We start from the raw sequence: 27,769 nt of genomic DNA, 5'->3' as shown, positions 1-27,769 counted from the left end.
AACGTCTGACACCTGCATCACTTCGGGCTTTCCCCCAACATTAAGCTGACACGCCGTGATATAACTGTAATACTGTTAAAAGCGGCGTTAAACCAAACTCACTCACTCACTTAAAGCTAAAATCTATCAGAAAATAAATTACCATCAAACCATCATATTGCCTTTTACGCCCAGTGGAATTTGTCTCGGTTTATAATCTCTGGCGTTGACGTTTTATATTAAAAGAACTATATAACAAAACAAATACCAAAGGATCAGCCACGATTGTAGTTATGCACATCGAATCCTCCCTTCTTGCATGCCAAATGAGCTGATGGCATGTGTCTAGCTTCCGGATGACAAGCATCAATCAGATGGATAAGTTTCGTGACACATGTAAGGTTTCGATCTAGCCTGAGCTACATGCTGTAATTGGGTATTAGTCTGATATTGAAGAAGGGTTCGTGATCGCTGTAGTTATAGTTCTGTCAGACCAGGATACTAAAGCAATATCCATACGGTTCTAAATGTCTATATTTATGTCAAAATATCTGTAATTAAGTATCCTATTCGCGATCTGTGGAACGACAGGCGTTCGATGGCACTGGAAGCCCAAAGCAGTCTTAATTTTGAAGAGGAAAAAAGTTTGAAATCAGTGTGTGGTCGGGCTGACGTTATAAGAGACCTTGAAAGAATGTTTGAGGCTTTAAGAACAGAGATCAGACTCCTTAAGACCCGTGGAGAAATCTGGACCATTTCAGTCCGTATTGATCTCCCATGTCCATCAGACCTAATTGGGTTAACAGTCCGAAATTTCCGGCACTGGCGAGGTAGTCTGACAGAATCCCTTCGACTAGAAACACCATCTAGTAAAGAAAAGGGAGCATTAGGACCGAATCGTGGTCTGAGGGTGTTGCTGTCAGTTACCTAACTAATTGCCAAATGGAAGGGATTCGTCTTTACAGACATAGGGTTAACTCTCCCTATGAAGATACTTATGGCATCAGTGTCAAATCAGACCACATCGCCATTATTCATCGTTTTACCATGGACTGATACCATGTCGACGTTCGAAGAAATTTGGAAGAATTAACATGCTTCCGAAACGGTTTTCGGGTAATTAGGTGTGACATTTTAGCTCGCCCCTCTTGCCATGACGTGCACTTAAAGAAATAAAGTACGGGATCCATCAGCTAATACCCCAAGTAATTAGTTCTAGTCTGGGTGTTGAGTCGTGAGCATGTCATCTTGGAGTTACTGTTGATGTTACCCTGTTTGTTTTTGTAATTGGTCGTTGGCTTTACTTGTTTATCTGTCTGATGGTTTGATTGAAGGGAAAGCGTTGTCTATAAAAGCTGGATTTAAGACAATGTAGGTTGATTCATGCAGTTGTCTCACTAATACCGTTTTATGTTTGGACATCAAGGTTGGTTGGTTTGTTGTCTAACGCCGCACTCAGCAATATTCCAGCTATATGACGGCGGTCTGTAAATAATAAGTCTGGACCAGACAATCCAGTGATTAATATTATGAGCATCGATCCACGCAATTGGGATCGATGACGTGCATCAACCAAGTCAGCGAGCCTGACCACCCGATCCCGTTAGTCGCCTTTTACGACAAGCATAGTCACCTTTTAAGACAAGCATAGTCACCTTTTACGGCAAGCATGGGTTGCTGAAGACCTATTCTAACCTGGAATCTTCATGGGTCTTGAACATCAAGGTAGGAACTTGGAAGACAATAACACATAAAACGTCAACGACAGAGAATAACCAGACTCGATTATCTATCGAAACAGATTCCATTGGGCGTACAAGGCAAAATAGTGGTGAAAATTATACGAATGGATCACTGAAAATTATTGATGACACCAGGTGTTCCCGATCCGTACCCCCTGCCATACCTCCTGTGTTGAACATACATGAATGGCATTACAGCGAGTACATGAAAATGGGCCGGTCTTTCGTTTTGCTTTCATATCTGGATGACATTTCCATGTGGTTATGAATCTCACTCAATTAGTAATGATACCAAGAGTTCACGAAAATGTGAGCATTTACTGCCTCACCGCCCATCACAACACATGCAAAGGCAAGTCAATTGTTCACCTGATCAAACATTGGAAGATAATAATACAAGTCCAAACAGGGAAATGTGGGAATACCCTCCCCATGTCTACCACAAATCGTTTTGAATGCCTTACGAACCTCTTACGAGTCGCCTTTTACGACAAGCATGGGTTGCTGAAGACCTATTCTACCCCTTCACGGATATAAAGTTTATTTTAAGTATGCATTCAACATCGTTCGTCAAGAAGAGGTAGTGTTCAAAATTATGTAGCTGAAGTGCATAAAACATCGAATTAATCCACACATTAAATTGAAAAGACAAATTAGATTCAAGCTGACAGAAACTATTTTCGATAATAAGGAAGCAAAGCTAGTAATTTCGGCATCAAATTCAAATCACTCTCATTAATTTAGATAAAACATAATATACAAAATCATAGCAATGATTGGTGAAATTGGATATATCTCCGCTGAAATATCTCCGATAAGGACAAACAACACGTCATGCAGTTGACCGTAGGCAAATTCAAATTAATAATTTGCAGACAAATATTAAGCTCCCAGGCTAATCTGGATTGAACGTATGTGGGTCACGTAAAGGCTGTTTTTTATAGCTGTTCTAAAGTTCAAGTATATAAACGCTTCCTGTACTCGGAAAAGGAGCTGGCTAACCTAGCCAAAATTTTTGGTTTTATTGCAGCTTTAAGGCCAGACTGTACACATATGTAAATGTAATGGCTGTTGAATGCCTAGTTATTTTTTAGTGAGTGAGTGAGTGAGGTTTTACGCCGCTTTTAGCAATATTCCAGCAATATCACGGCGGGGGACACCAGAAATGGGCTTCACACATTGTATCCATGTCGGGAATCGAACCCGGACCTTCGGCGTGACGAGCTAACGCTTTAACCACTAGGCTCCCCGACCGCCCCTTAGTTATTTAAAAAAAAGATATAACGTTACTATAGAAGTCTATGGGAAAACAGTTGGTTGTGTGTAACCTGTATAGAGCACTGTTTTGCTTTTTTCATTGTGTACGTCTCGTGTTTCACAAATCATAACCAGTTCCAGAGGCAAATTTTGTTACAATAATACATGTACATAATTTGAGAAGGAAACGTTGAAAAAATGATATGATTGTATCGTTTCATGTGAAAACAATGCAATTATGATAAACGTTAAAACGCAAGCATGATTTCAAATGAAAACGTTAAAAAGTATGTATTCTTTTGTGCACAAGAATAGTTTCATATGTAAACGTTGCAATAATTATATACCTTTACACTTTTATACTTATTATTACCCCGGTCAATAGATCATTGTGAACAGGGTACCAATTCACTGCAGGTGCTTAGAGGCATATTTCGAACAAAGCCCCTTGCAAATCATGGTACATTACAGGTGTACTTCAGTGTTTGGCGGGATGAGAGCCCCGTGCGGATTCCGTGATAGAATTTATGCCTAGCAACCTATGCTGGTAGTAAGAGGCGTCTCGGTTATTGACAGGCCACCGTCAAACAGCCGGAATATTGCTGAGTGTAACGATAAACAACACCGCCAAGACACAGACACCACACCCACACCCACCCACACACACCCACACATACACATACACATACACACACCCACACATACACATACACACACACATTTATTTTGACAAGTACGAATATCTGGACTTGTTTATATATATATATATACGTACAATGGGACGTACATGTGTACAGATGTGAGTGTGGTAATGAGACTATGTTATTGTTTACTTTGAATGTACAATAATTTAGTATCATTGATTTAATTAATACATGTTTTTACAGCCATCAAAAGGCGAAAATACCTGCAATGTGGTGATAGTGCTTGAATTTCTTTCCAGGCTGAATATTTCTCAGTCAGAGCTTAAAAACATACATTTTTATCTCTGAAACATTTTTTAAGGAAGCCCCAGAAACTCTCAGGAATCAAGCCGCTGACCACCGCCCCCGTCCACAGACTAGACTCGGCCAGGGTTGCTTCACTTCGCCTGATGTTTTACCTGCGTGTTGTACACAAGTAACAGTATCATGTAAGTGGTTAGACAATCTACCCTTCCACATGACAAAACGAGAAGGAAGATTTGTCCTTAAAAACCGGAGATATATTGCTGGGTCCAGCAAATGTACCACCAAATATCTGTCTAATAGATTAACTTTTAACCTTAATACAACCAAGGAAGAATTAATACCACGTGGAATCTAAAAACCTCAAAGGATTTGTTTGACCTTTTACAATCTCAGAAAAGAACCAGGTTCACTTCTGTTAAAATGTGATTTTTCGACCTTGTACACCACTATCCCACAAGACAAACCGAAGGAAAAACTTAATTCTTTGATCCAGGGGGCATTTGTTACCAAAGGTGGTGACCATAGATATAGTTACATATCTGTCTTCAGAAGTTCAGGTCAATTTTTCAAAAATGTCTTCAACTTTCCAATAGTCATCTATTCCTGTATGTCGAACAATATTCCTGCAGCTCCAGCCCTTGGTGTCTACATTTCACAACTCTTGAGGTTCAGTAGAGCCTGCTCTTTCTACCAAGTTTCAAAGAGCGTCATAAAACTCTTGCTCAGAAGTTGTTTGATCAAGGTTACAAAATTCAAGGCCTCAGTAAAGCTTTCAAAACGTTTTATGGTGGACATGTGGAGGACATTTCCGGCTTTGACGCATCAGTGACAAAACTGATGTCCGATACAATTCCCTGTTTTAACTTGTACGCTTTCCATGTTTGTTTCAGGTGAACAAATAACTGAGCTTTGCATGTGTTTGTGACAGGTGCCAGCGGTGGGGTAGGATACGCTCATCTTTTCACAAACAACTGGTATCAGCACTATTGGATAGTGATTCATGGACACATGTTGATGATATAGTCAGAATCATACAATCGACTCTGTTTTTGGTAGAGATTTTTATGAATATGGAAAGGGTTTTGACGCTATTATTTCTTGAAATTCATCTTGCAAGCAATACTGTAGTATGCCATTACAAAATATAATGCCTGCTGGAATACGTTCAATAAGTAAAAATAATTGTCAACCTAACCGAAATACCTCATGCATTTTACATGACCAAAACAAAAATATACTGTTTGGGCTATTTTCAATAAATCAAAGCATATCATGATACAAGGAAACAAAAACTATACACTTAAACATTGGATTTGATTTAAACATTACAAACTGTATCAAAACGTTACAAGATCGGAAAACAGTCTCCCAAACACTGCAGCTTCAGGTCCAAAACACAACAAGGATCCGTATCAAATACATCCCCATCAAATAACCGTTTCTTGTTTAAAGCATGTTTAGCCAACATCAAACATGGGTGTGTGCTCTCTATACTGTAATGCGCCTTCCATATGTTTACAAAGGGATCCAACGAGACACGGGTGTATTTGACACGGTATAAATGAGCTGCTCCTACAAGTCTCATTGAGGGATTCTAGAACAATATTGATCCATGGCAGTATGTGAGTCTATGCAACAATGACCATTCTCACTCCACAATAGCACAAATGGACCTAATCAGACAAACCTACTTGAAGGCCAAGAGACGTTGTCAGTACGTTCCTGCTGGAGCAGCACTATAATCTAATCTACCCATCGATTCAATGATTGCAAAACCAATTTGTCATTTCAAAGAGCCAAGTTGGACATGGCTGGTACTCGAAGACATGTTGACTGGCCATGTTGGTATTGGTGCCATTGGTTCCAGTGGTCACTTGACTTAGATTGGACCAATTGCGGATTGTATTCAATATTTGTTTCTTACAGTCTGGACGATTTGACATGTGTCAGTTACACTGAATCTGATTGAGTTAGTTTTGTGTCAACGATCATGTTCACTTATGCACATGGCATCTGAAGCAAGATTTGCGTCATTGGACGAGAACAATCGTATTCGCTCTGTTATGTAATATAATATAATAAACAGCATTGCTAGATGGCGGCGAGTAACAATTGAATTACGTCCTCATGTCAGCGACGTGGGAAATGACAATTGGGTTTACAAGTCGTGTCACATGTAAATTTCATTTCCTAGAGGTTGTATGTATTTCAAGCTTTGTCAGAATCAATGCGTCCAGTCTGATAAGAACAGACATATATATTGGATCAAGCATCAAGAAGTCATGTCAGCTAAGTAGCTAGCGCTGACAATGCCTTGTACGGGAGCAATCCGGATATTTGACCTCAACGGACAATGAAGATTGGCAATAATTTGTTTCGAGATTCAACTGATTGAACGGAACTGGTATTTGATCTCAAGTTACATTAGAGCTAAATGCATGATTTGTCGAGGACTGTTGTCAACGCTAGTGCAACAAACCTGATATTTGACCTCAACTTCCATTAAGACTCAATCCAGGATTTGAAGAGAACTGTTTTCCAGCTCAACCATACCGATATTACCCTGATATAAGACGCCACCTGTTATTAAAGCTGAAGGGATGATGATGATGTATGGCCAGCAAGGTGCAACACGACAGCCAAAAGTCCAAGTAATTCCAGTTCCGATATTTCACATAAACTGAATACGTTTTAGCCACTTTAATTAGGACGATAGCATCCCCGTTAAAGTCAGGATTAGCATATGTCCATTGATGAATCATGTGAACAATAATCCCATCATTAATACTGTTATTTCATTTATTTAATACTGTTATAGTTTATTGTAAACTACGGTTATAACGAACTCAAAGAAACCACTAATTTTAGCTCGTTATAACTCTAGTTCGTTATAAGCACATGTACAGCATATATACAGCAAATGGCCGGGACCCCCAAAAATACGTCCGTTATATTAGTTTATTATTATGGTCAACAATATATTTATTAATTTATTACCATGTTTAACACATTAAAATTACAATGCAACAAAGGGCGATCCTGGCACAGTCAGACAGGTTAGGCTCATCATCAGCTCTTGCCCCTTCTACATCAAGCCCAGATAGCGAATGGGACTTATCCCAAGAAGCACTGCCAAGTCCAACATATCTAGAACTTTCCGGAGAATATTAAGATTCCCTAACGCTGCAACCTTCTGCATTACCAAGATGAGCTGTCATACCAGCAGTTATTATTATCACCATCATCATCATAATAACATGGTGATATTTCTTACAACGAAAACGTGATGGCAGCCTCTTCACCAATCTGTACGTCAAGAGGGATAATTTCGAAAACAAATTGAAACGCCACCATCTCCATCATGTCGGGGAAGGGGGCACGGGTGGCCCTGTCGTCTAAGGCGCCGTCTACGATTTCAATAGTGCGTGACAAATGTTTTACGAATCGAACCCGGGTCTTCGGGATGTCGAGCGAACGCCTTAATCACTAGGCTACCCTACTGCCCCGTATACACCGAAGGAGAATACATACACTACTGCCCTGAAGTTCTTTCTTCCCTACGGGGGCACGGGTGCCTCATTCGTCTAAGGCGCCGCGATTCGCTAGGAGTGGCATCCTTTGGGCACGCCAGAAACCTATGATTGTGGGTTCGAATCCAGGTTCACCCCCGATTATGTTTCTAGGTTTGTCACACCATACCCGTGCTCGTGGGTTTCACGGAAGTGGTAAACGCCTGAGACCTGCATCACTTCGGGCTTTCCTCCCACATTAAGCTGACACGCCGTGATATAACTGTAATACTGCTAAAAGCGGCGTTAAACCCACCCACTCATGTCAGGAAAATACCATCAGTTGATGACGTTTATATTTGCCAACTGCTTAGGTACATTAGAGCAAGTGCATTGTATTCAAATGTGACGGAAATACACATTTCTGCTTTGAACAACGTTTTCACCACCAAGGTGTCACCATCACACGCATTGTTAAGTGCTTCCTTGTTATATTGGACACTCTGATAAACTCACTGATATTAAACGTCGCTTGTCAACATGATGCGCAAAGCCAGCCCACACTATAACCTTTACGTGGAGTTTACACACCTTCCTACTCACTGGCACTTACATTTGTAATGAACTTTGTTTGGGTGTGGGTGTAGGTGTGGGTGTGGGTGTGGGTGAGGGTGTGGGTGTGGGTGTGGGTGTGGGTGTGAGTGTGGGTGTGGGTGTGGGTGTGAGTGTGGGTGTGGGTGTGGATGTGGGTGTGAGTGTGAGTGAGGGTGTGGGTGTGAGTGTGGGTGTGAGTGTGGGTGTGGGTGTGAGTGTGGGTGTGGGTGTGGGTGTGGGTGTGGGTGTGGGTGTGGGTGATAACGGTGGAACCATACCCTTCGCCCAAACCTTGTGTCATCAAGCGTTTCCAGAGATTCATTGATTTACTTCCATCTTAGTTTTCCCTTATACACTCTATGCATTCTGTTTTGACAGATTTTTCGAGACTGCTCACGCCCTGGTGTTGACGTTTTGAATTTTACTGCCTTCTCCAGTTCCTACCTTAATGAAACTGACGATGTTGGTGAAACAACTGCAAGAATCAACGTACAATGTCATAAATTCAGCATTTATAGACAACGCTTGATGAGATATACACGCGAGATATAAAATGTGACAAAGTGAGTGGGTTGGTTACTAGACTGCTGTTAGCAAAATTCCAGCAGTATCACGGAGAGAGACATCGGAAGTGGGATTCACACACTGGCCCATGTAAGCCTAGGTTATCTAGCCACAAGGCTACCCCACTGCCCAACTCCAGCAATACAACTGGAATTAGAACGGTTGCCCATCGGACCGAGAGGATGTGCTGACTGAGATACACACGTCAGCTACCAGACTACAAAAGCGGATGTAAATATTAGAAGTGAATGAATATTGGTTTACACCGCTGTTTGTAATTCATCAATACCACAGTGGTTACAACAAGACTGGACCTCAGAAACTGTCCGGTTATTATCACCTTGTGAACTGACTAATATAACCAAGGATAATAATCAGAACCAATACTGGATTCGAACCCGAGATCATAGGATGCAGGCACGTCTAAGGGATACGAATTGGGGTGCTTTAGACGACTGAGACACCCATACCCCAACAGGTTATGATGTTATCTAACTATGTCATATAGTGTAAGATTTGATACATATTAGATAAAACACATAACTGCTTGAAGGTTATTAATATTAAAAAATAGTGCCACGACATGGCAGATTACCTGGGTATTAAGATAGTTTGAACGAAAATGGCCCAGAAATAGCCATATATAAATGTTCACTGTGACGGCCGTGGCTCCAGTAATTTCTGAGGAGGTGTTTACAGTCGGCAATGACGCCGACGTCGACGTCTTCAATGTGGCGTATTGAAAATCGGATTCGAACCTCTTTTCTGGTTCTGGTTCTAAATTTGGTGTCATCATGATTTGGTTGGCTTAATCATGTGAAGTTCATCTTCATTGCTCCAGTAATTTCTGAGATTATGTTTACAGTCGACAACGTAAACGACGTCGACGATGACGAAGAGGGACGCCGAAAAAGCAGCCTTTGACCTAAATTCACTTGAGTTTGAGTCAGGTGAGTTATATATTACAAAAAAAGAAAACGAGAACATAGTCCAAACAAATAATTGAAAAAGTGCACACCATGTGTTCTTCGGATAACATATAGGGGCGGTCGGGTAGCCTAGTGGTTAAAGCGTTCGCTCGTCACGCCGAAGACCCGGGTTCTATTCCCGACATGGGTACAGTGTGTGAAGCCCATTTCTTGTGTCCCCCGCCGTGATATTGCTGGAATATTGCTTAAAGCGGCGTAAAACTCACTCACTCACTCACTCACTCACTCGGATAACATGTATGTCGTGGAAGAAGATCGAGGTAAAAATGGAATTGATTTTAAAAAAAATTCTATGGTAGACACGTTCCCGTGTTGTTCAGTTAAAAAATGCCATTCCTTTGCATGTGTTTGTGACCGGTGGGGCAGGATACAGTTACTTTGATGCGAACACCTGGTATCATATCTTTTTGATAGTGATTCATTAACACATGCTTAGTATGTGGTCTTGTGAATATGGAAAGGGTTTGGTTGAATGAGGACATTCTCAGAGTGTGCCTCCTATTCTACACAAAGCCGTATGCTATCAACAGTAATGGTCGAGAATTTTAAAAGTACAGAAATGTTAAATGTCGTCCTTTTTCGAAGCTGACGCTTTTCAGGCCTTTAAGAGTTTTACTTTCTAACTTCAAGCTCGATCCGTTACAATTCTAAAACATCAGTCAATTAAAGTTATAGATCGGAGTAGTGATTTCCTCTTAAGTGCAGTTCATCACGTAGTATTGCCTGCAAGGAGACAGTGAGATACATCACTTCTAACCAGTATTGTTCACGATCGAGACCAGGGGCCTCAATTGTCAGATACACGTTTTAGAGTCCGATGAATCTCCATTCACCATGCTCGTTATTTTTGTAATTTGATAAAGGCGTTTCTATCTGCTGAATTTAGTTTCAGGACGTCGAACGCAGCGTTGGGGCGAATTCGATTAGATTTAAGTGAGTAGATCTCTAAAGAAGATCCCTATCGCATGGAAAGTGCATTTTATGGATGTCTAAGGATGAATTGAGAAACTCAAGGAAGGGTCCACAAGGTTATGGTGTTAACGGTATCATTCATATAGAATTTGTCACGTTAGATAATCCGACAAGAGACGAATTTGCTGAGGCTGGTAAGATTTTAGTATGGTTCTATGAACTTAGTCATGTATGTCATGCTTAGGTTCATTCACCGTCTTGGTAGAGTGTATATAAAAATGAATGCAAGCTATCCTTCTTGTACTCTGTGAAGTTTGCGGTGAGTAATGTTCTTCGTCACATGTTAGTTTAGGAACTGAACTTCAATTACAGAAGATCAATTAACATCGCTTGCAAGATTTGCATCGTTTTCCCAGCAAAAAAATCGAAACAGTTTTCATTATCTTAACAATACTTTGAACATCCCCAAGCAAGGATGGAAGTGGTGGTATCTGCTGACAGCCCGATGATGATAATTGGGTGAATCAGGGATACGAACCGCCGACCCATGTGTCCTGGTGCGGCTAAGGGACGCAACTGTGCATGGTGAAATGTCTTAGGTCACTGCACATTTCTGCCCGGACAGTTGGACATTCAGACATTAATGGTGATGACAATGATAAATTGATGAAACCTAGAAACACATACCATACGTTGTAAGAACGTACTTCTTTATCAAGACAGCAACATGCAAAGCAAAACACCGGAGTAATACCCGGGGTGGCTGAGAAGTTCTGAGTCTGACTATGAAAGAGGGTTGGGGTAGAGGGGTAGGGCTGGAATTTTGTATTGAAACCAGATATTTTTTAGCTGCAGCTGCAAAACCAGATATATTTTTTTAATTAAGACTAAGAGCAAAAATATTTATTTATAAAAAAAACCCCGCAACATTGCCACATTGAATTTTTGTGGTAGGCAGTGTCTTTTTCATGCATCAATATGGAACATATTTTTTTTCCAAGGATTTTCGAGGACATTTTTGTTCTTTATTCCCAGCACCACCTTTCTAGCTTTCAGGAGATCTACGGTTCTTGTTTTTAGAGTGGCAAGGGGAATCTCGCATAGCTATTTTTAACTATTATACAACATCTTTTTAATTTGTTTTACGAACTTCCAATTGGTTAAATCACCTCATTTATATGAACTTCATGGTCATGTATATTTGTACTCTTTTTCAAAGATACTCCAAACAATATCATATTAAGTAGTTCTTTCTATAAGAATATGCTTGTTTGAACAAACCAACTTCTAGTTAACCCACTTCTTTATCTCTCTCATCATCTTCCTCCCCATCTAATTCCTACTCGTGGACTGTTCCACGACATCAGTGGTTAATTTGCCTTTGATGTTCCATAAAACTGTAGGGATTTTGGCATGTAGTTGTGTTGGGAGACAACCTGCTGGAGTGCCTGGATCCCACTTGTGTGGAAGACTTCATCCACTGCAGAAACGACGTCATCATCATGTGTATAATGTTTGCAAGACCTTTCTGTCTTCAGGTTTCCGAGTAGGTGGAAATCTCCGGTGAATACAGGGGATGTTCTATGAGTTCAAACCACAGTCATGCATTTCACCCGTTGCAACAACATACTTGTGCATAGGTGCATTGTCCTGATGGAACAACGCCCCTTTAGTGAGTTTCCATGACGTTTAGCATTGATATTCTCACACAGTTGCCGAAGCAGATTTGCATAATGCTGGCCGCAAATTGTCTCTTCCACAAATAGAAGCAACATAAGATGTTTCCACTACTTTGACTGTTGTTTAGTCTCTGACTGAAAGTAGTGAAGCCAATTCATGCTCAACCAACTCAGCTGGATCTGCCTCAAAACAAAGTCCATTGAGATTGATGATGATGACAACGACGACGACGATAGTGATGATGATGATGATGATGATACAGGAGCGTTACTTATCCGGTTCAGAAGCCTTGGAACCTTGCATGTTGAAACCTTTGTAATGCCCAGTCCATTCATCTGAATGTTCTCAACTCTCTTATGACCATGTCCTCCCCTCCTGAACTATGCTGCCCATCTCTGAACAATGGCAATGGAAGGAGCATTATCCTCTTAAGTCGACATCGTGTCCAGCTGGAATTAGCCCCTTGAGTTGATGACAGCGCGGTAGCCAATATTGTCAATGTTCATCAACAGAGGATACCTAATCCCTTTGATGCCTGCAGAAACATGCTGCCTTGTTGTACATTTGGTAAAACTGCAGCCTTTAAGCATAAAGCGTGCTATACTTAATACATGCCCCCGATAAAGGTGAACTACACATCCCTCGTAATTAATTCACAGTTAATCTGTATTAATCTAGTATCCTTCATGTAGCCATGGACGAAACAGTACATGGTATCCTTACCTTGCTATAGAAGATGTCGCTCTATGTACAGCGATGTATGTGAACCGGTATATACGTGAGTCTTATCACCTTTGATAGAGAGCCCATAAAGTAACGGATTACTTCCGGTACGGACACACTAACAGCTTAGATGAGATTAAATACGGTGTTCTGCGTGTGATCGATGCTGTGACAAGTGATGCTAAAAGCAATAATTCTCTTCATATCATGTTGTTGATGGTGACGGCTTAGCGTAACTTGATACGTCATATAAAAAGTGTCTTTTGTTAGATTTTATCTTTGCTAATACATTTGGTTTGACTGGCTTCACCTACCAACTATTAATGTCTGATATTGGCCGTCATGGTGACGAGAGTGTATGGCAATGTCTGTATTTAGAATATTTGGCTAATAACCTACATACTTTTGTCATTTTTTTGGGTTTTGTTATGTAAACCATGGACCTTTGACATAAAACAGAAAAAAGAAGGGAGTAAATTTTGTTTCCCTCGCACAGAAATATCCCAGTCAATAATTTAGTCTGGGCTGTGATGTTTTCGATTTTTATGCTTTGTTCTCGATGCCTTTGGTTTCAGAATGGAAAATCCATTTCTTTCATATGTCTACCATAAACGTTTTTGAAAGTCGTACTAAGGCATTCAGTGCTGTAATTCTCATGAAAATGTAATGACGCGCTTTGAAATATTTGTAAAAAGAGCATGCTCGATTGTACCTCAAAAAATGAATGTGGACACCAAATGCTACAGCTGCTAGAATATTGAAGAGAAAGTAAAGTCATCCCTCTTGTCACAGTCCAGTCATGTGATTTTTGTCACGCTAGATATGTGTGCTCAGATCTGAATATGGAACAGATGAGGCGGTTTTACTGGTCTCTTTCATTTCCAGTTCAGATGGGTAAATCAGAGCAAGGGAGTTGGCTATTTGACCATTATTGAAAATGCAAAGCCCCCTCCCCGAATATAGGACACGCTTGAGCCTCTAGTCCCGGGGCCACTGTTGCCGACTAATCATTTTAGTATAGTCTATGTATATCCACAGGGAATTATTCTGAAAGAAGGATTCGTTAATTCGTAGACGATTTAACTGGTAAAGATATCGTTCGGATTAATGGTGTTATACTGTGTGAATGCATCATACAAATTGCAACGTGTATGTGTGCATTTGCTGGAGAAAATTGGAAGACTTCATATTCATCGTAATACTTAAGCAATGAATTTACCATCTACCAAAGCACAACCAATTTCTTTCCCAAAGACCCCGAGTTACTGAAACGATTGAAGTTGTTTTCAGTTAAACAGAATCTTTGCAGTGAATAAGTCATTAATTATTGATCCAGAAGCCGTGGGCTTCAATCTTACGTTGGTTGTGGGTTTGAAAGGAAAGTTTTTGTGAGTCCTTTCTTTGTAAAGTTTGCAAATTTATTTAAGAAAATGTCTTTTTTCTCCCCGCGGCAGTTTCTTTGAAGTTGTTGCAAGTACTTCCGGGTCGACGTCGATATATTGATAGGAGACGCCATATTTCACCTTCACGTGAATTGTCGTGAAACACCATTGGAATCATCAAAGGGCATAGATATCACGAGGGGACAATATCGATTTCTGTTGACAGCTAATCTACTTGGGCATTAGTGTATGAATATATGGCATATTTTCTGTACATGCACATTTAGCATACCTTATTATGATTAGTGTGACACATTACGAACATAATGTTCGGAATGCTTTTAGAAAATAACATAACTTGTTCTAATAAAAAAATAAGATACATTTTTCACAAATTATCATATCGTTATTGTTACATGTATTGTTATTATCATCATCTAGTTATTACAAATGATCATCTTGTGTGATGATGATGATGATGATGATGTTTGATGATGATGATAGTGATGACGATGGTGTATTGTTATCATCATCATCTAGTTATTACAAATTATCATCTTGTGTGATGATGATGATGTTTGATGTTGATGATAGTGATGATGATGGTGATTATTATTATTATTATTATTACTACTACTACTACTACTACTACTACTACTACAAAAAGACAACCTTCAGTCATCAGGAATCATATATCTGTGACCAAAATAACATTATTTAAGAATGAGTAATTCACGCAAGGCCGTAATTACCACAAGATAAGCCTACACCGATCGCGGTTGTCTCCCGTTTCCTGTCAGATGCTCAGAATGTGTTGCATCCATGTTTTTCCTGACGAGGTGACATAAACTAGAATAAGAGACGATGAACGGGGCTGTATCTTTTCCTCCAAATCAATAGAAAAGCAATCAAAGACTTCAACAGAGAGTTATTCCCGTTACTCTCATGGGTGAACAGTTTGTCAAAGATTTTATCGGTAATATGCACATTATTGATAATTTATAGAGAGTGTGATAATGGCGTTATTTCTCTTTTATCAATGAAATGAAAACCATCCTTTTTGCAGATACCGTCTTGTTTTTATGGTTTGCTAATATATTTAATTATTGAATTCATACAGTGTATGTGATGATGAAACATCATGTCGACTAAATATGTAATATTCCCTGAAATCGGTTTTCCATATCCATGTATGTGTAGCTATAAACGAATAAAGTGATGAATGTTAACCGTGTAATGCCTCACAGGCTGCTTGTGTTTGATCATCCCCAGGGAGCTGAGAATGAGAATTGAGTGCTTATTGTCTCATTGACCGGGGTAATAATGTAGCGTTCTCTTGGAGCTTGCTTAAGGGTGTGGGCTTGGCACATTATTAATATACACATCATTATTATACAGATTAAAAGATATATATATATCTCCACGCCCCGTCTCCACGCAGCCCAGACAGCGAATGGTACTTCTCCCAGGAAGTACTGCCTAGTCGAACCTTAAAGAAAACAAAATCACCGCGCTCAATGGCGTCAAGTGCTGTGATTGGTCCGCGCTCCAACCATAACAAACGCACATGGTGATATTTACCAATCAGAGCGCTCTTGAGCGCGGAGATTTTCGTTTACTTCCGTGACTGACATCCGCGACTGAGCCAATATTTCGATAAAATCACCCGATATAGGTAATAGAATGCACCAAATGAAGGTTTGCGGCATGCAGGGCGTATGCTATGGGAGGGGGAGGTATTGTGAATATGACATGCATACATTTCCATACTTCGGCCATGATGGGGAGTGACTGACCTTGTCTATTTATATATATATTGGTCCGGTGTTTCAGTAACATCCCTATCCTGCTTCAAGGGCCTGCGGTCGAACCCACCAAGAACGTTTCGGAGAATGGGAACACACCCCAACACTGCACACTTCTGCATTACCCAGATTGTCAGAAGGGCTGTGTTCCTGGTAGCAAACCCGGGTACTCTCCCAAAGCCAGTCAACAGATTGAAAGGTACCAAACAGTCGAACAACTTGGTACTTGGGATGCAACCGTGACATTTCGAAGGCGAGGTCGACATATTCCAAAGAATTTTGTATTTATCAAAAGGTTGTGTGTAGGATATTTCGAAAATTTTAAACCAAACGGCACAACGTCATATATACCAAATACTCTAAACGGTATATGCAGATGATCGTATTTTAATAATTTTGAAGCCATTTTGGTGAAAGAAACCATATTCATTGTTATGCAATCGGTCATGCGTTTCTCTTTTGAGGGTATATTATGCGACTTACAGCAATGAAGGTACTGTATCTATGAAAAGGTTCAGTAGATAATATACGATATTTTAGAACTTCAATCAAATAACGAGATCGTTCTCAAACTGTTGGAATGTTCCTAATTTTGCTTATGCAGAGAAACATGGTACAAAAAGGCGTTTCCACATTTGTTTGTTGTTTAACGCCGCACTCAGCCATATTCTAGCTATATAACTATCTGTAAATAATCGAGTCTGAACCAGGCAATCCAGTGATTAACATCATGAGCATCGATCCACGCGAATGGGATACGATGATATGCATCAACCAAGTCAGTGACCCTGACCACCGTTTGTCGCCTCTTACGGCAAGCATAGTCACTTTTTACGGCAAGCATGGGTTGCTGAAGACCTATTCTACCCCGGATCTTCACGGATCCGTTTCCACAGATTGTGTTGAGTGAGTGAATTTGTTTTTATACCAGAAATATTGAGCCGTAGGACACGAGAAATAAAATTGAACCCCGACATCAGGCTTGATTTAACCACTGGGCTACGCCACCAGACCGACTGCATTCGGCAGTGTCATGCATCAAGATAACGAGGCAAACGCGGTCGTTCCGGTTGGTAAATCAATGGAAGGGAATTAGATTTTACCATTATTGAACGACATCAAATAGTGATGATACCAGGTGTTCGCAGTGAGCGTATCCTGTTTACCCAGCACCTGTTACAAACACATGCAAAGACAAGTTTCACCAAAGCAACAAGGGAACATAAGGTATACACATGGTATTGAAATTACTTCGGACGTAATTTTGATCAGGAAATGTCCTCCACATGTCTACATGAAACGTTTAGAAAATTTTGAGAAGTCGTCTTAGATCAAGTTTTCCCACGTGCCTGCTCTTTGTGTTGACGGATGGGTAAACAGAAAGAACGCTGAAGGCATCGTAGCCTAACCCCCCCCCCCCCCCCCCCCAAGCCATCATGTGTCATTTTGCTGTTTCCCTGGAGAGAGACAAGTAGGAGACTCAGCATTTCTCACGATACCAAGCATTCCCGAGACACACTGTCACCAGCTTATTGGCTGCAAATACCTTTGTATTTAAACCATGTCGGATTTGTCCTGCCTTGGGAGAAGGACAGCGTGATGCCAATATTGGTTGATGGATCGGATTGTATGACCCATATATTCACTTGTCATTTTCTCATTAGCCCTTGGCCTTGGCCTATGAAAAACACACGCGCTCTGCAAGCTAAGAAGATATGATATAGATTTGACCATTTTATATGCAGATTGGTTTGAGATATTGGAAATATGGCATTGTGGTAGTCTAAGGGTTCAGGTCGGAACAAAGGGCACGGGTTCGATTCCCCACATGGGAAAATGTGTGAAGCTCTTTTCTGGTATCCCCGCCGTGATAGTGATGGAATGTTGCTAAAAGCGGCGTAAACCCATACTCACTCACTCACTGCAGTGTATAATACACAAAAACGCTACGTTTCGCTTACGGTCCGACCATCTGATAATCGGTGTCACTACAGTGACGATATTTACGTTTTTTAATGTAAATGTCACATATTAAGTAAATTAATCATTCTAGATTATCGTTGTTTAACGCCGCTCTTAGCGATATTCCAGCTTCTAACTGCGGCCTCTAAAACACCTAGTCATGACCATACAATCCAGTGATTGATATCTTAAGCAAAGAACCACACCGTCGGGACACGCTGACAGACTATCACGTCACCAAGCATGCCCCTCCGATCCAGTAAATCGCCCCTTACGACTAGCATAGGTTGCTGACCTTTACTATTGCTAACCCGGAATCCACACACGAGTTGCATGGTCTGCGCTGTGTTCTACATTAGTTATTGTTATTTTCCTGTTGTGTTTAATATGTATAATATACAATATTTGATAGTAATTCATAAACACATGTTCATGATATAGTCGGTATTATACAATAGACTCTGCTTTTAGCAGATATTTCTTATGATTATAGAAATGGTTTTGTCGCTTTTATTTATAACACTCTTCAATATAACGCATGTTACACCATTCTTAATAGATCAAACGAATCAGAGGTTCATACACCCCAAGATTTAGGGTGGGTAAAACATCTGTTTGTTTGTTGTTTAACGCCGCATTCAGCAATATTCCAGCTATATGACGGCGGTCTGTAAACAGTCGAGTCTGGACCAGACAATGCAGTGATTGACATCATGAGCATCGAGTTACGCAACTGGGACATGCATCAACCAAGTCAGTGAGCCTGACCACCCGATCCCGTTAGTAACGTCTTTCGACAAGCATAGTCGCCTTTTACGGCAAGCATGAGTTGCTGGAGACCTATTTTAACCCGGATCTCAGTATAATACTTGTGCTATAGTTGTACTTCTATTGCCAATAGTATGACCATTCTTGCCGTATCAGAGTAAAGATGTCGCTGGCTTCCTAGCATTATGCATCCTCTTTTATCCAAGATATTATTTACCTATTCGTTACCAAAGCTCCGTTTCACAGGTCACGTTGCCATCTCAATGTCATGTACCGAATTTCACCCTCTCGCGAATGCAAATTGATTGGCCATGCTATTTTAGAATGGAGCCAGAATACCCTGGAAAATCGAGGATGAGTTTGATGTCAAATCCTAACATGCCGGTCGTATGTCAATGGCATATGTGGCGATGGGGATTCGAACTAGAGAAGTGTTCCTAATGCATATTCACTTGATTCTTCAAACTGAACTTGTTTTGAATAAGTGAGTGAGTAAGGTTTAACGTCGCTTTGACGCCATTATGTCACAGCGTGTCAGTTTAATGTGGGAGAAAAGCCCCAAATGGTGCAGGTTTCAGACGTTTACCACATTAATGTAACCCACGAGCACGGGTATGGTGCTGACAAACTAGAAACATGATTGGGGCGAACCGGGATCCGAACCCAAGATCATAGGTTTCCTACGTGCCAAAGGGACGCAACTCTGCACAGCGAGGCCTTCAGACGACTGCGTCATCTGTGCTCCCTGTTTTGAATATTTCTTTGTATTACCTCTATAAATAACATCGGCAGTCGGCTGCTGGTTTCGTCTTGTACAGTGTTCCGAAGGCATACTCTCTTGTCATTCAAACTAGATTCAATTTGGACAAAAACAGAATTGTTCTTACAAAGGTTTTATTTTCAAAATAATTCATTGTTACCTCTTGAAACTATCGACAATCAGCTATTGATATTTAACGTCTCTTGTGTGTTTTGCCAGCAGACCATGAACATTTGCAATGCTACGATACCTCGATCAATAATTCCCAATGAATAGTGTTTTGGAACGGATTTTCAAACAAGGAATACATTGTCAGAGATCCGTAATGAGAATACTTCTACAGCTATTCAATGTGGAGGGAGAAGCTATACGTTTCTGATCATGACACGGTGTAGGTGCATTTGCTTGCAGAACTGTTCTTATGAGGGCAGGACGGCTTGAGAAACATAAATTAAACAAAACACGATCAGGCCATAATAAATTAATCATTAGATTTTCATCATCGCTCGACTTAACCACAAAACACCCTTTTCACACCATGTAGTTATTATTCCCACGTGCCAATGTGGAAGAAATGGGCTACGTGTGTTGACTGGGTTTCTTTACTTAATCATTAAAATACGATCAGGCGTGACAGCAAACAAATCGTCAATGTGTGTCCCTCGCTGATCATTCGGCGCTTGTCATTTAGGAAACGTGTTGGGATTTGACTCATAAAGATGAGAATCAGTCGACAGTTCATTTAAACTTTTGCCTTCAAACAGTTTGATTTAACATAATTTAATGGATGAAAATGTTATGATTAATTCATATACATACTTATTTTTTTATTTATTGGCTAGATTTCAATAGTGCGTGAAAAATGTTTTACGAATATAACACCACAATCAACAATATTCCATCTGTATAACGGCGGTCTGTACATAATCAAATGGACCAGAATATCCAAGGATTGGCACCATGAGCATCGATCCACGCAATTGGGATACGATGACATGCATCAGCCAAGTCAGTGAGCCTGACCACCCGGTTCCGTTAGTCGTCTAGTACGACAAGCATGGGTTGCTGAGACCATTCTAACCGGATCTTCACGGATCGGAAGCTAACAAGGCAACATTAAGTAGATTTAATTAATGAATGGTGCTATACTGTTTGGAGTCTTTTCATGCGTATTTGAAAACAAGCAACTTTTAATAATTGAGTAAACCTCTTATCTAAATCCCTGAGGAGATTTTGTAACATTCTGAAATCGTTGCTGGGAATGGCCATAGCTTCCTTTGCATTTTTAATGCCCATGTTGAAACGTGCAAGTAGCGGGATAATATTCGTGGATGGCGCATTAAATTGATTTCTCAACGCATATGGAATCTTAAAGAGATCATCGATACAGCTCTAGCTGTTCTAGGCATTAAAGTAATGTGATAATGTGTAAATCCAATGTAATTTAAATGAATTAGTATACGGTCCACAAACCTATATAGCCATAAAGATGTGTTTCGCTTGAATCCAGTTATCAATAACATTGTGGACAATGTTTGAGTGAAAACGTTTTGCTTTTGTTGCTCTGATTATAACATCACATGCGACATATACATATGTATGTATCGGTACTTTGACACTTGCGAATGGAATGTTTTAGATTACAACATGGAATTGATCTGTAGAATTTTCTGTTGCAGGCACGTTGCATACGGTTTGGTGGTGCTGCAAATTCAGAGGGTCAAACGTTTAAATCCGAGACATATCGACATGTGTCTCTGTTTACCCAGCAGTGAATGGGTACCCGGAGGGATGAGACGGTAACAACTGTTAACCTAACGCCTCACAGACACTGTGTGTTGTATTCTTCCCAGGGAGATGAGAATGAAAACCAAGTACACATTGATCCATTGATCGGGGTCAGATTTGGAGGTACCAAACCTAAGGCACCGAGAACAATGGGGAATCGGACAACCTGATACTGGGGATGCAAGCGTGACATTTCGAAAGCGAGGTCTGCGTATTTACCATGTTTTCCCTTTATTATTATCATCATCATCATCATTATTATTATTATTATTATTATCATTATTATTATTATTATTATTTACAAATTATAATTTCCGGAATTTCCGAAGGAAGATGTAACAGCTATGCTGTTTCATTATTACTCAAAGATTGAATTATCTATTCCTGTCCACTTCCAATTTCCATAAATACACACCATTTATAAATTCTTTTGACTTGCGAAATGAATGGATATTACATTAAGAGAAATATGTCTTGCGTTGAAATGCCTCACACACACACATACGCATACCAGCTCCACGAAGGAGACATTGCGCGGCGGATTCAATGGTGTTATAGAACTTTAACGTTGATGCGTTCGCCATGAAGTAATACTATTTCCTTGAGCATGTTGAAGTATTATTTAAGACAACCGGGTCTTATTTGAACATTAATGTTCGTTCAGCTGAGGATCTTCAGTCCGTGTTAGATTATGTTGACGCAATGAAATCGATGGATCGATACGGTTCAAGTAGGGACATGGGGGAACTCATAGTGGCCTATATGGAGTTCATTTTTCGTGATATCCTGGCCATGATGCGACAGATTCCACATGATTTAAACAGCAGTAAAAGCCCGATGCTGAGACAAATATTGACGAACACAATATTCCCGTCCTTAAGGGGGATCGGCATTAGCAGGAAGGCGGATCAGTGAGGAATCAGACCCCATAACAATGTCAAGATTCTAGATTTCCTTATCCAAATCATGTTCTGTTTGCCATTCTGCATAGTTCAGTCTATCGAGTAAACTTTCGCCATATGCAAGTTCCAGAAATAGTCAGATAAAGCTGATCTCCCTGTTCAAGAGCTCACGTTACAAATAACGTTTGCGTTTGAAGCATTGAAACCTTTGAGGGTTTATATGAATTCGTATCTTTGTTGGTAAATATTCACGACTAACACTGGTGCATACGAAACAAGTGGAAAGACTGATGACAGAGTTGGTTGTTACATTCATGCATGTTATGTCTATATTGTTGATGGATTACATTAATGCATGATATGCGCATATGGGCGATGGATTACATTAATGCATGATATGCGCATATGGGCGATGGATTACATTAATGCATAATATGCGCATATGGGCGATGGTTCAAGGGTTGGTGTTATTGTTTACCTCTACCTACCAGCGTCTACCTCTTATACATCTATCTCCTGGATCAGAAAACTTGTTCCGTTCCATTCCATTCAACAAGAATACATCTTTCCAAAGTTGAATTATAATATTAATACAGACCAATTTAAATATTATTCTGAAGTCAACGCAGTCTGATGTCCCGAAAGCAATTCAAATCCTGAATATTCTTGGAAAAGACTTCCTTTGTCCCTTCGGGTGGATCAGTGAGGCTTGGTTAACACCGCCTTAAACAGTATATCAGTTTTATCATTGCGCGTCAGCTTGATGTTGGAAGAAAGACCGAAGTGATGTAGGTCTCAGACGTTTACCACTTTGGTGAAACCCCCGAGCACGGGTATGGTGCTAACAAAACGTACATACATAATCAGGGCGAGTCTGGGATTCGAACCCACGATCATAGCTTTCTAAGACTTGGTGCGTCTGGGCTATTCGTGTACACACGACTCTTGGCAATTTTGTTAATATCAGAAACCCTCCACGAATGGGAAATTTGGAAAGAATACTCAGTTCTTTCTATGGTATGTTTCTTGGATGATTTGTAGCCATGGTGTTATCACTACCTGTTTATGATGGTAATTGAGTGGAATCTCTTCGTAATGATCCTATAGGATAACTGAAATGCATTTCAAAGCTTTGTTAGGGAAATCGTATTGATTTCTTTGTATTTAGACAAATATACAAGTATAAATAAGGTTGTGACTGCAAAAGAAGAGGTGAGGTGTTGTGGGGTTTAACGTCGCGTCCAAGATTATTGCACTTATATAGCGACGTGCATGCACGTGTGTGTGTGTGTGTGTGTGTGTGTGTGTGTGTGTGTGTGTGTGTGTGTCTGTGGCTGATTGTACTAGTCCGGACTAATGCCGATTTTTTTATAGTGCCAGCAAACTGAGATACCATGCTGCAGTTTAACATGAATACCCCACTCAGACACAGTATACTGACTCCGAGCCGACCAGTCCTTGTTTTAGCCCCTTAATGCCGAGCGCCAGACAGGGTAACAATAAGTACCATCTTTTAATGTCTTTTGGTATGACGCGGCCGGGGATCGAATCCCGGACCTTCCGCTCTCCGGGCGGACGCTCTACCACTAAACCACGGAGGCGGTGAAGTGAAGAGCCAACACTAACTGTATTATGTACGCTATTCGTTTGGGAATCGAATTTATGACTTTCAACAATGGTACATTTTCCGCCAGGCCATCTTTACGGAGCATCATCAAGGGCATCCCGTGAAGGGTGAGTAAGGTTTTACGCCGCTTTTAGCACTACTACAGCAACATCAAGACGGGGGACACCAGAATTGGGCTTCACACACTGTGCCCATGTTGGGAATCGAACACTGGCATTCGACGTAACGACTGAACGCTTTAACCACAAGACTACCCTCTACGATACAAACAGATTTGGATCCTTTCTGATATATCTAATCAACATAAATAGATAAATAATCGATTGTTTGTATCTGAATCATGTAAATTTAATGTAATGAAATCAAATCAAGTTTTACATGACACATACCTACGTATTCACTTGTAAGGGTGGGGGCACGGGGGTGGGGGGCGGTCGTGAAAAGCGCCGCAATACGCTGAGCAGAGTTGCGTCCCTTGGGCACGCCAGAAACCTATGATTGTTCGCCCCGATTATGTTTCTAGGTTTGTCAGCACCATACCCGTGCTCGTGGGTTTCACCAAAGTGGTAAACGTCTGAGACCTGCATCACTTCGGGCTTTCCTCCCACATTAAGCTGGCACGCCGTGATATAACTGAAATACTGTTAAGAGCAACGTTAAAGCCAACTCACTTAATGACTTCTAAGGATACAAAAGTTGATGAGAAAAGTTCAAAGAAAACATATCTTATTCAGTGTAATGAAGCACTCAGTGAACAGAGTTACAACAAAAGCCAATATCACTAGCACTGACGGTGATGCGAATTTAATCTCATACTAATACACAAAGCCTCTGAGGCTCCGAACACCGCATTGCTCTATCTAGATCTACCAGACTTAGACGTTAAACTGGTATATTAAATGGAAACAGCCGCCGGTAAGTAATTATACACCATTATATAGACGGAAACTAGTTACGGCGTTGCAAACCTTTACGCGTACCACAAGCAAATCCGGTAATGAAATAAAAGGTGTCTAGACATTAGCATTGTGTGAAATGTTTAAAATGCCTTTTTGGTAAGCATGAATGAGAACATATTCCCCAGGTTAAATATCATTACGCTGCACACGACACAACAACTGTCTGTTGGAACACTTGAGCACGAAATAGTGAAATCTTTAACAGGACTGGGACAGTCTGTACATTACAATTGACGGTATAGCCTAATGATTCGACCGTTACGCCGAGGACCACGGTTCGATTCTGGTATAACCTGTAAATTTATTCCCTCTGATATTTGTGGAATATTGAAAATAAGTGGCGTAAAACACACTCACTCACTCGGGTGAACGTATATCTGCTCATGGTATAGTATTGTACGACTCAGTCACTCACTCACTCACCAAGAGATTTATACAAGTGTGTTACTAGTCGTACAAGAGTCCCTTATTCGAAATTAGCTGTCTATTTAATGCAGATATAGAATCGAACGGGAAACTCTCGAGACAAACACATGTAACAGCCTGATTCAATGGTCCGATGACGTGCCCGTTGTCCCTCGATGCCTTAAAAACATGATAAGGACCGTAACACTGCAACATCAAACTATAAGAATTATAACTACATTGTTAAAATGTGTTCAGATCCTGAACACAAATCTGAAAACGTTCCTTGTCCCAAAATTCTGACATGTCCAGGATTTAGTATTTAACAGCTACACCTGTTTAAGGTATAAATGTGGAAAAGGTCCGTATACCCCCCCCTAACCCCACCACCACCCCCCCCCCCCCCCCCCACCCACCCCCCACCCACCCCACACACACACACACACACCTCCACCCCTTTTATTTCGTTGTAGGTAATTTACAAAATTAAATTTTGAATTAATAAATAAATTAAGGGGCTTTTTATATGGTTTGGGGGATACAGATATGGGGTGGAGGGGTGGGGTGGGTGTTTGGGGGTTTTGGGCTGTTACCATTAATGTTAAGGGTTTATCGTAGTTGTCAGATATACTTCATTGTCAGCTTCCGTTTGTGATTGTGTCCTGGTTACCATTAAGTTAGCTTTGTTTACATTTTTATGTCCATAGTGTACCATAATTCTAAACATATTTAAACGTGTTTTTTAATTCTAAACAGGATTAAACACTAAACATGTTTAAATTCTGATGTTACGTTTAGGGGTGTTAGAACGACAGTTCATTTCATGCATTTAGACCCTAGACGTGTTCAGATAGAACACACCACATGTGTATCCAGAAACGTGCTTGTATGTGTTTACATACTCAACACATTTGCATAGTGTTTCAAGCCAATATCAACAGTTTACACATCAAGAGCAACGGAACTTACCTTGCCGCTAGTATATCCAAACTATATTCACACTCGTAGTCATTCTGTCAGATCATGACACATCACAGAACCGATGCACTCACACGAGTAGAGACTGAATAAAAGAGATCTTCCGCCAAATGACCATACAGTCCGACAATGACCACTTGATCTAGTGAAACAGTCGGTCAGCGTTCATCTCCAAGCGTAGTGAAATCCGTCAATAATTCATCCGACCGTTCGCTCGTCCTAGTGAGACTGACTGGAGTATCGGCCCATGTGATAGACCATTGGTGCTACACAACGGTATGGATTGTGAGCCTCTTGTGCTGACGAGAGCCCCTTGTACCGTTATGTAACGGGCACATGCAAATGAGTTCTGTTCTCAAAGAAGGATGAGAGTTTCTGGGGAGGGTGGAGGATGTGGAAGCGGACCTGATCGTATCAATGCTCTGTAATGGTAAAATGCATTTCCTCAGCTGAACACTCTCAAGCACTGAGGATAAAATAACATCAGTCATTTCGCTGAATGATGCTTGTAGTCGTGGTAGTGACAAGGCTTGAGATATTACTGACAAGCGCATTGAAACATTCCCGTACTGTATAGCTTATTGTACTGCTTTGGGTGTATTTTGAGTCAAAACATGATGCCTACACATTTACACATTTGGAATATTGATTTAAAGTGATAATATCATAGGCATGTTAAAGCAGTATTTGAGGTGTGGTGAGGTGAGGAGAGTCGGGGCGAATCGAGTGAGGTGAGATGAGGTGAGGTGAGGTGAGGTGAGGTGAGGTGAGGTGAGGTGAGGTGAGGTGAGGTGAAGTGAAGTGAAGTAGGTGAGGCGAGAAGCAAGCGCGTGTGTATTGAATTAGCCATGTTACACAAACGAATGTCGCATGGTTACTGAAATGGTGTAGGCGTAGATGAAAGTTATTTTAGCAGTATAAATGGATTAATTTGGGGTGGATGGCACTTTCAGCATTATGCCAACAATATCATGTGGATCCACAAGGAACGGCTTCACAGATATTACTTATTTAGGAAATTAACACGCTGTAATGTATCAATGGTAATGTACATTCTAAACCAGCCAGTTTTAGGGAATCATGTTAATGCACTCACTCACTCACTCACTCACTCACTCACTCACTCACTCACTCACTCACAAATTTCAGGCTGGCCCTAAAATTGTTTCGAGGTTTGTCAGCAACACATCAATGCTAGCGGGACTTATCAAAGTAACAAACGTCCAAGACCTGCACCACTTCGGACTTTCCTTCACCAACAAGCTGACAGGCTGAGATACTGTTCAAAGCAGCTTCAAACCAAACTCACACTCCTGAACACTTTGATCCTTAAATTCCGGAAACTTTTATCTGCAATCCAGACTATTGCTGCTTGTAACGTCCAAATATACACAAAGTCATCCTACACCGTTGTCATGATTCGCGTAACGCGACACACAAAAACCTGATTACGACCGGATGTAAACTACTGCTAATGCTAATGCGCGTTTCATGTCAGACTTTATTTTTGATTCGTGCATAAAATATATTCAGT

At 40.7% G+C, this 27,769-nt stretch overlaps 1 protein-coding gene across 1 annotated transcript in view; it reads right to left on the bottom strand.

Annotated features, from left to right (window-relative positions):
* The window catches only part of LOC124138581, a 91,423-nt gene extending 64,846 nt beyond the window's left edge, over nucleotides 1–26,577 (bottom strand). Inside the window, exon 1 of the mRNA XM_046505309.2 lies at nucleotides 26,227–26,577. The gene's annotated coding sequence lies outside the window, so the exon portion shown is untranslated. The remainder of the gene's footprint in view (nucleotides 1–26,226) is intronic.
* Nucleotides 26,578–27,769: the final 1,192 nt, after the last annotated feature.

Source organism: Haliotis rufescens, unplaced genomic scaffold (assembly GCF_023055435.1).
Source record: "Haliotis rufescens isolate VD_foot unplaced genomic scaffold, xgHalRufe1.0.p SCAF_17, whole genome shotgun sequence".
Taxonomy (NCBI): Eukaryota; Metazoa; Mollusca; class Gastropoda; order Lepetellida; family Haliotidae; genus Haliotis; species Haliotis rufescens.
This window is presented reverse-complemented; position numbering and strand designations above follow the sequence as displayed.